The following is an 11263-nucleotide window of genomic DNA, read 5'->3' as shown; positions in this document are numbered from 1 at the left end:
AATAAGTTCATACTTAACTCCGTTTTGTGTTCAAATCTTCTTTCAACCATAAAGTGCAAACTCTGCTGTTAGCACCTCAGTGAAGATTTGCTGTATGCATCGCTTGGCAAATGGCGTGCACTAATGTCACTCACATTACTCGGTTCGATGGCCAGCGTCTGTCATGAAGGCTCGCTGGCTGCCATGACCGACCAACTGGTTGTATCCTGCAAGTTGCTGCAATTAATGGACGCTTAGCGAGGTACCGTTACATGCAATTCACTAATACAACAACGCAACAGTTGAAGCAAAAAAACAATCAGTGTTATCTGACGCACACACGCACACTCATACAAATATAAGTTTGCCTCATTGTTTTTGCCTGCATTTTTCTCTACTTCAGTTCTCTGCTTTTACTGTGTACTGCTAGCAATTAAGCGTTAACGTTGATAGCCCTCAAATTCCTGTATCTCTGTGTGCCTATGTAGTTGTTGTTGGCGTGTAATAGAAGACCGCATGAAGTAGGCGTTTTGTGTGGCGATTGTCTTTGTTTTTGTATTCATCCGCAATATCTGCATAACTGATGGCTATCATTAAAGCATTTGCTGTTTTCACTCAAATTGCTCGGGGTTTCTCTGATTTGTCAAATTTTTTCTTTTTATTTTAGTTACACAACATGAAAAGGGTTAATCGTTTTCATGACATACGCAGTATGAGCAATTTATTCAATTGCAGTACTTTTTTTTCTTCGGTTATGTGTCTTCAAAGAATTTCATTCATAGATGATTAGATAGGTTCAATAGAAAAAATACTTGAAAGTAAAGAGGGTTAGCATGTCTTTTTCCATTTAATTTAAGTTTTATCAAGTATGGTAGTGAGCAGGATTTAACATCTTAAATTAATAGGTTTTAAAACGTCTAATATTATTCTTGAAATAATCCTTCCTCTCTACGAGTTGTTGCGTATCTGAAACTTATGTAGGTCCAATTTTCACATAAAAGACACAGAGCTCCGCAACGCTTTGATAGTTTGGACTTTCTATTTTGTCTAATTTGGTCTGAACGATACTAGGTTTCTACAACAATATCGTTTTCACAATAAACTGGTCTACATAACTGGAACAACAAAAACTCTTTTAATGTTACTACATCATCTTTATCCCTGTCAATGGTTCAGTACATATTCCTCCTGGACATCCTACTTCAGCTATGAGTATAAAACTGATCTCAAGCACTGGGTCCCTTTCCAGGCTTACTATTTTATCCGGTCTTGAAACCTTTCATAAATATTTCATTAATCGTTCGCACTCAAGGTTTTTGGGATCTCTTTTGCTTGCAAAATTCGTAAATCTTCCTTAGAGCTTATAAACCCATAACGTATTTCGGGGCATCAGAAATCAAAGTTTGCACGATAGCTCTTGTATTCCCATTATATTTAGTAGGGATTTACTATAGTTTTGTCCAGCACTTTCTTATTTATTTCCTGAAAATCTAAATACGGTCTTTGCTTTCTAGGAGAAGTGAATGATCTTCATACTTGACTTTGAAATTCGTGCGAAAAATTTATTTTTTAGTAATTGAGATGACCTCTGAAAGGCTCTGCCATTATAAACCGCCATAAAAACTTGTTTAAACACACTTCACCACTCCATATACTTTATTTATATTATTTGAAAATCACTTCCATTAATTTAATATTCAGAAAATTTTAATAACATAATACTACACTTTATATACTTATATGTTTAAAGTGTCCTTTTCATATTTTCACACAACATTTCCATTTATCGTTTCACAAGATAACCATCGCTTGCTTTTATTGAAATGTGCACTTTGAACATATAAAGGTCATTTCACAGTTGGTGGAACTCTCCTTAGCAGTTAGTGGAAGTTTCTGAAGCAGCATTAAAGCGGCGCTGATATTATTTTTACAGTACAGTACCAGCAACATAATGCGCATATGTGAGTTGTTTACGAAGCTTCCAAGCCATTAAGCGTAAAATCAGTTGCTCATTAACTTGGTTGGCTTGCTGGACAATAAGGTATAATAAATTGTTAAAAGCGTTAGTTAACTAAGAAGGAAAATATGTGTATATAAAATTATAGATTTTTACTAAAGGCGATGTAGTTCCTTTAATATATTTATTTAATTTCATAATTCTCCGGGAGGGTCTCGTCTGATGACTGTTGTGCGGTTCTACTAATAATAGAACTGGAAAAGACAGTTTTACTAGTCGTTTAGACAAGCAATTTTTTTTTTAATTTTAGGGACATTTATATCTAAAGTATAGAGTTCTGTAAATTACAAGTCTGAAATAGGTTTCAGGATACGATACGCGGATTATCACGGTTGGTAATACACCGTCTCTCGTTCAGATCTAATAATTGTTTAAATGTAACTTCGCGAACTCATTCATGTTGTGTACCATTCTTTGCTAGTTGGATATTCTCTAAACTGGAGTCCAGTCAGATTTTTAAATCTTCCCTGACAAGGCTCTTTAGTACAGACTTCCGTGGTATATATTATTTCCAAAGAGATCTTCGAAAACTACTAGCATACAACTGGACTTAATTGAATTCATACAAAGTTCTTCTGATCTTATAGATCAAAGTTCTAAGTACTCCTACTCATTACATCTGAGAAAAGGTGCTTTCGATATTGTGTCTAGAGGTCTCCAAAGACCTATACCGGTCTCTGTCTCTCTCTCTTCAGCTTCCTAAGACGATCTAATTCTGGTACTCTCTTGAGTATAAATTTAATTATCTGAAGCTAAATCATCCAAGCAGTCATTTAACGTAAAAAAGAAACACCACAACACTTCATTAACTGTGTAATTACAGTTATCGTTACAAGCCTCAATGCATCGAATAAAAAGTTCTAAATGAAGTAGTTCCATACATATACATATCTTTTTCATTTTTATACTCTGGCAACCTGTTGCACAGAGTATTATAGTTTTGTTCACACAACGGTTGTTTGTGTCACCAAGAAATAAAAGAGTTAGATATGGGGTTATATATATATAAATGATCAGGATGACGAGTGGAGTTGAAATCCGGATGTCTGTCCATCCGTCTGTCCGTCCGTGCAAACTGTAACTTGAGTAAAAATTAAGATATCTTGATGAAACTTGGCACACTTATTTCTTGGCATCATAGGAAGGTTGCTTTCGAAAATGAGCAAAATCGGACAACTGCCACGCCCACAAAATGGCGAAAACCGAAAACACATAAAGTGCCATAACTAAGCCATAAATAAAGCTATAGAAATAAAATTTGGTATGAAGGATCGCACTATGAAGGGGCATATTTGGATGTAATTTTTTTGGGCGTGGCCCCGCCCCCTACTAAGTTTTTTGTACATATCTCGCAAACCAATAGAGCTATATAAACCAAACTTTCTGCAGTCGTTTTTTTTAGCCACTTCCTAATGCAGTCCAAAAATGAAAGAAATTGGATCATAACCACGCCCACCTCCCATACAAAAGTTAGGTTGAAAATTACTAAAAGTGAGTTAACTCAGTAACGAAAAACGCCAGAAACACTAAATTTCACATAAGAAATGGCAGATAGAAGCTGCATTCAGATTTCAGACAAAATGGAAAATGGGCGTGGCGTTGCCCACTTATGGGCCAAAAACCATATCTCAGGAACTACTCGACCGATTTCAATGAAACTTGGTTTGTAATAGTTTCCTTACATCCCAATGATATGTTGTGAAAATAGGCCAAATCGCTTCACAACCACGCCTGCTTCCTATATACCAGAACTTAGAAGACTATCTGAATCGTTTACTTTACAATATATAAAGTAAGCACTAGTGAAGATATCGGTGCAGAACTTTGCACAAATATTATGTTTATAGTGTGGCAGCCCCATTCTAAAAATTGCCGAAAACGGACCATAGGTTTTTAAGGCCCCATACATCGAACCTGAGGACCTCGGTGCTTCTAACCTAATATTATGGTTTCCAACTTTCAATGAACTTTATACAATATATATGACGAATATGTGGGTCAAATTGTGTATTATATAATATAAATAAAGTTAAATATATAAACTGCGAGAGTATAAAATGTTCGGTTACACCCGAACTTAGCCCTTCCTTACTTGTTATTATTATCTTATTCTTCTTCTTTTTTGTTGCTTTGTCTTCGTTTTGTGTTCCGATTTTTGTCTTTCGTACATGTTGGTGCGGCCATTAAGCTGCCACAATCAGGTTTAGAGCGCACTGCAATACCGTGGGCTGGATTTGTGTCTTACAGAGCTTCTCGTCAAATTGCGCTAACTGAAAACCACATCATCATTATGAAATTCCTGCGGTATGAGTGGATTTGGTAGTTGCAATGTCACTTGAAAAGTGAAAAGATAGTAAAATCCGGGACCTGTCAATGATTTCATTGAAAAAATGTTATTTCACATTATTTCTTCTAAGTTAGGTAGTTCTATTCGCTAGCTTTCATATCATTTTGAGTTCAATTAAATTGTATTACATACCTATAGGCGTTTCAAAAGTTTAGTTGATTTTTAGACGGTAGATGGCTTAAATAATATTGATATGTGAACAATTTTAAATTTATATAAAAAAATACTATTTCTAGAATATAACTAATCCTTTCATATATACTTACACACACCTACACTAAACTACATAAACACATACACTCTTGCAATGGCATGTGTTGCACCCCATATCACTTAAGCTCAACGAAATTACTGAGCATTTTTCGTTTAATGGAAATCTTCACAGACGCTTAACACTCGAAATGCCTTAAAAACTACAATAAGAACAACAACTAAAACGCATCTTTAATGAAAAAACTTCAGTCTGCAATAAATTTGAATGGCCACTGGGTTTTTGGCTGTCCATGGAAAGGAATCTTTAATTCTTTATTTTTTTTTTTAATTTTTTTTTTTTCAGAAAAATTGCAACTTTTTTGCTATTTCACTATTCTTATCTTAATTAAACAATTTCACTCCACTTTTACACACACACATATTTTGCATTTACGATTTTGATGTAAATTATTGGACAGCGGTTGGCGCTTTAAAATATTTTTCCTGAAATAAAGGAAGATTTATCTAGGTCAATTAAACGCCTTATACAAGTGAAGTGTTCAAATAGAAAAAATATTGAAATAATTGCACTTTTTTGGAAAAACATATTACCACAAATCATTTTCTAAATTTTGTATATTTAATAAAGGATATTTCAATTTTAACTGCTGATTTTCTTATTTAACTTAATTTTATATTTCAAGTAAATGTCACTAAATTTTGTTTTATTATTCCTTCCTATCTTACACATTGGACACTGTCCAACACACTCGACTAAATAAATAAATACAGTTGGCTGTGTACGCAGCAAACTGACTATCAACAAGTTACGTATACGCACCGCCTGACCCGACATTCCACCTTCGCACCACACAGCTGTTCTACTATTTGCATGCAAATAGTACCTTTGGGACATCAGTGAGCTTGCAAAAATATAAGCGACGGTTGGGTGACATAAGAAGCGCAAAGTGTGGGAAAAATTACAACAACAACAAAAAGATATTGTAATAATAAAAAAACAGATAATAAAAAAATTATCAGAGTATGATAACAACGGTGTAACACCTAAACGACACCACTAACTCAACTGGTGTAGTCAACGCAACGGCTATCGATATTGTTTACCGTTATGTGCGTGAGACAGGCTTGTAACAATTTTGGGTGGGCGCTTTTATTTGCATGTGAGTGGTGTGTGTATTTGTAAGAATTTTGTAAGTGTTGATATGTTGATTTTTGCGACGGCAACGCTGATGAGTGTAGCCACTGCACGCGTCTCTTTAAGTGACTTTTATATAGCGGTTGGTGCTTTTTATTTTGCTGCATTTTTATTACCATTTTATTACCATTTTATTTGTTTTTATTGGCTTGTAATTAATTTATTTTTGTTTTGTGGGTAAATGGTGGAAACCAAATAAGCGGTACTGCTTGTAATGCGGGAATGTGGGTGAACGGGAAAATGTGATAAAGCAGCAGAAGGGAAACGAGTTTAGAAATTAAATTTAATTTGGGCGTATTGCAAAAGGTGTGTCAGTACAAATTTGTTGGGTTGTTTAAGTGATGATATTAAGACAAGAAGGAACTTTTGCTCCATTCTTGTATTTTTCAAAAGGTAACGAACTGGAATTTTATAATGGCGGCAGTTTTTATTTTACTATATTATATATTATTTTATTTTATATATACCAAATTTTTAATTTTTCTTATCACCAACCACAATCAACGTCTAGCCAACATTCACCGGTATAATTTCCAGCACCCGAAATCACCGCAAATTACCTTCTGTTCGCGCTAAATGACGGCGGTGGACAAATAAGCGTCACACGCGCTACACTTGAAATTGCAACACGCAAGTACACACACACAAACTGTTCTGTGGTACGAAAGAGGAGAAGAAGCAAAAAAAACACTGTGTATTACTACAACAACAATAACCGTCAGTCACGTCCGCTGCGCTCAACAACCCGAGACCTTGTGAAAATTCCCAAAACATTTGCGGCTGCTGAGAGCCCAGCGCTGACGGTGAGCGCCATCTATGCTGCCGATGCCAAAATACTTACTCGCAGCAGTTGTATGTATGTATATGTGCGTGGGAAATTTCTCAGTTGAGCAGCTAGGTGCTGTGTATTTATGCTGCGACCTGCTCTCTTGCCAAACTTGGGTTCTTTTGTCTTTTTAGGCGTTGCGAATTTTTTTGGAGAAATTTAAAATTAATAAAGCGAATGAAGAGTGGAGCAATGCTCTCTGTTCTATGGTGTAGAAGTGCTGTTACACCTGCTGCTGGTCGCTACAAATCTCTCGCAAAATTCTCTTTTATTTTGTAGATCATTTCTATTTGAGTTAATGTTCTTAGTTGTCACTCTTGCCACACTTGTGGCATGCTGGATGTTAAAAGCTTTATTTGCTGGTTTTCTCTTCACACATAATAATTTCATTATAAATATTGAGTAACGTTATGGTTCAAAATCTCATATCTGAACTATCAGTTAGTTGAGAGTTATTATACAATTAATCGTCTTCAGAGTTATATTTTAAAAATATTTTAGAGAAACCAATTAAATTTATTCATATAAGTTCAAATTTATTAAACATTTTTATGTCTCAGATTTGCCATCTTGAAAGCCTCCATCTGATTTCCCTTCGATAGCTATCGCTTATAATTAATTCGACATCTCTTTGACAAATGCCTTCAAGTCCATTATTCCAATTGTAAATATAATTGGCAAAGTTTTGTCAGCCGTTTGATAAATTTAGCAGTAGATCGGTTAGAAAGGTGGTGTACTGCTAAAGAGGATGTTTATTTCGAGGAATCCTCATCCTACTCTATATATTTTTATAATGCGGAATTAGCGATCAAGGGAAATATATACAGATGTTTTTTTCAGGTTAATAAAATAACAAGTAGCCTATGAAGCATCGATTAGGAGCCTCTTTTAAAACTGGTAGTTTCACTATAGAACTATAAATTATGTACGGCATTAATAACTTGCGCCTTGGGCCTTGTTAACAAGAGTTTCCAAAAGAAATTGAAGCAGTTCATGTCCAAAGCACACACATTTCTTTTGTAAAATGTTTGTTAGCGAATGATTTTATTAACATTTGAATGAGATAGGGGAATATTAAAATATCGTATCTTCTAAATATTCTAGTTTATCTAATAATAATTGAAGTTAAATTCCACTTCATTATATTAGAAGATGGTCGTACTTTAATATTATAGGCCGTTAATTGAGCTAAACGTTAGTTTTATGTAATCAAGCCGTTACTTGAACTCAATTTATCATTGGAAATTTAAGCAATTAAATTAATTGAGATATATTTTCTAAACTATTTTGATAGGTTTTTAGAAGTATTAGGAAGTAATGATGGAATATAGAAAAGAAGATGTAAGAAGCTCAAAATGTGGTGAATGTAATGTCATTTGGTATTTAAGTAAGCAATGAGGCATTATTCGCTATACATATTATTTTAAAATATATATTATATCTTATAAAACAAACTAAGTGAAATTTTCTTTAAATTTATTTATTTATTTTAATTTTTTTTATTAAATTAATTGTTAGCTATTAATATCATCTTAACACAATATAAAAAAGAACATTGATCAAACATTTCTCTTTCGAAGATATTTTTTAAATTAAGAGCTCTACCGAAAGCAACCATGAACCACCTCTACTCTTGAAAACTAACTCACCACACTCTCGAAATTTACCGGTGCTCACTATCGAACTATCTAGGGGTTGTGTGCTCCACAACCCTGGCTAAATATTTATTGCAATAAAATTTATAACTTTTCATAAGAGCTTCGACTTATATCTCTTGGATCTCTTCCACCCCTCACTCCATCGCTCCCGCTCTTTGTCAACAAAGCACGAGTGCTAAACTCACCACGGAATGTTTGTATGTGTTGTTGTATATGTATGAGTGTTTTGTTGTTTTATGCTTAAGAATGGATGTGTTCATACTAATATTAACATTGCAAGTGCATCAGCACTCATTTGCTATGTTAAGCCCTAAGTCAATGGCCTTCTTCAACAATGCTGGCATGTTGCTGTTATTGTTGCTGTTGTGCTTCTTGTTCATTTTCTGACATTTTTTCCGCTGGGTTTGGCACACTTGTTTGCATTTCCAGCTGTGTGTGGTTACAAACTGTCTGTACCGTTGTTTATATGTTTGTTGTTGTGAGTAGTCAACAGCTGTTGGTCAGAAACTACATGAATTGGCAGCAGCAAGCAGACTATAACCCCATGGAAACAAGGAATATTTGTGTCCGCGGTTCATGCAACAAGCGGAATACAAACACCCGCACATACACACATTTCCCGCTGTATGTATGCACTTAGGTTTCTACAAGCATATGCAGTTTAAGGTCACTGAAATGTTGCTGCCACATTTTATTTTTTATTTTTTGTATTTTTCACTTTTTTCCTTTCGTGGTTCACTTTTTTTTCCATTTCGACTCCTTTCTTTCTGCTGCCTCGGTGTGTGCGCTAACATTTATTTTTTATTTCGTTCTAGTGTTTACTTTTGTTGGTGTTGGTAGGAACTAGTTGTGGTTCTTTTGGCTTACTTGCTGCAGCATCATGCACTCATGCCGTCGTTTATCATGTCAAGGCTTTGAGTACTAGTTGCTGCTTGGCAGTTTGAGGGCCGCAAGTTTGATAAATGGACACAAACTTACAGAAAAAACTAGTATTTATACATATGTACATACAAACATATATCTAGGTAATGGTAAATTAGCACATTGAGTTTAAGTCCAGGAAATGGGTATTTATAACTCAAAACTAATATGACAAGCTATTTAGTCAATTACTTTAAATCTTTCTTTGAAGTTATAAAATTGAAATATTTTTGACATCAAGAAATAATGACGACTACGTCGTTACTAAACAAAAAAAAAAAAACAAGTAAGGAAGGGCTAAGATCGGGTGTAACCGAACATAATAATATTATATAATACACAATTTGACCCACATATTCGTCATATATATTTTATAAAGTCCATTGAAAGTTAGAAACCATTATATTGAGTTAGAAGCACCGAGATCCTCGTGTTCGATATATAGGGCCTAAAAACCCTATGGTCCGATTTCGGCGATTTTTAGACATAGTATACTATAAACATAATATTTGTGCAAAACTCTGCACCGATATCTTCACTAGTGCTTACTTTATATATTGTAAAGTAAGCGATTCAGATCGTCTACAAAGTTCTGGTATATAGGAAGTAGGCGCGGTTGTGAAGCGCTTTTGCCTATTTTCACAACATATCATTGGGATGTAAGGAAACTATTACAAACCAAGTTTCATTGAAATCGGTCGAGTAGTTCCTGAGATATGGTTTTTGACCCATAAGTGGGCGACGCCACGCCCATTTTCCATTTAGTAAAAAAATCTGAGTGCAGCTTCCATCTTCCATTTCTTATGTGAAATTTAGTCTTTTTGGTGTTTTTCGTTAGTGAGTTAACCCACTTTTAGTAATTTTCAACCTAACCTTTGTATGGGAGGTGGGCGTGGTTATTATCCGATTTCTTTCATTTTTGGATTGTATTAAAAAGTGGCTAAAAAAACGACTGCAGAAAGTTTGGTTTATATAGCTTTATTGGTTTGCAAGATATATAAAAAAAACCTATTTGGGGGCGGGGTCACCCCCACTTTTCCAAAAAAAATTACATTCAAATGTGCCTCTCTCTCATGCGATCCTATGTTCCAAATATTATTTTCATAACTTTATTTAGGGCTTAGTTATAACTCTTTATGTGTGTTAGGTTATCGCCATTTTGTGGGCGTGGCAGTGGTCCGATTCCGCCCATTTTCGAACTTAACCTTCTTATGGTGCCAAGGAATACGTGTTCCAAGTTTCATTAAGATATCTCAATTTTTACTCAAGTTACAGCTTGCTCGGACGGATAGACGGACGGACAGACAGACATCCGGATTTGAACTTTACTCGTCACCCTGATCACTTTGGTATATATAACCCTATATCTAACTCGTTTAGTTTTGGGACTTACAAACAACCGTTATGTGGACAAAGCTATAATACTCTCTTTAGCAACTTTTGTTGCGAGAGTATAATAAAGTTAAAGAAATTGCGAGGGTATAAAATGTTCGGTTACTCCCGAACTTAGCCCTTCTTTATTTGTTTTATTTAATACTCATATCTGAGTGTTCCATTCCAAATATATTCCTTACTTGTTCGTTTCCAATACATTCCACAGTGCTTTACTTCAATTACAACTTATAGTGTCACATTTCTAATACGTTACACTGTATTTATTTAATTCCAGAATGTTCTGTTTCCATTATATTCCACTTTGTTCTAATGTCATTGTGTTCCACGCAATATTCGATACTATTGATTTCAATTGCATTCTAAAATATTCAAATTTCGTGTCAATTAAGTTCCACAATTCTCCATTTTAACTGAATTTTATAGCATTTCATTTTAATCATTTTTAATATTTTCATTTGCATTGCTTTTCATGCGGTCTAGCTTCAATTGCGTGCTTCATTATTTTATTTTCATTATGTTATTTCTAAGTGTCTCTGTAAAGTGTATTAAGTTTCTCTACCATAATAACATTCCTTTATTGTTATTATTGTTGTTCCAATTGATTGTTGGTTGGCGCTTTTGTTATTCGAATTGTTGTTATTATTGTAGTTGATAATATAAACGTAAGCATTGTGTGCAGACAATTGCAGCGGCATACCGACACCCCTACAGC

The sequence above is a fragment of the Zeugodacus cucurbitae genome, chromosome 6 (assembly GCF_028554725.1).
Source record: "Zeugodacus cucurbitae isolate PBARC_wt_2022May chromosome 6, idZeuCucr1.2, whole genome shotgun sequence".
Lineage (NCBI taxonomy): Eukaryota > Metazoa > Arthropoda > Insecta > Diptera > Tephritidae > Zeugodacus > Zeugodacus cucurbitae.
The sequence above is the reverse complement of the archived record's forward strand: the minus strand, read 5'-3'. Positions refer to the sequence as shown.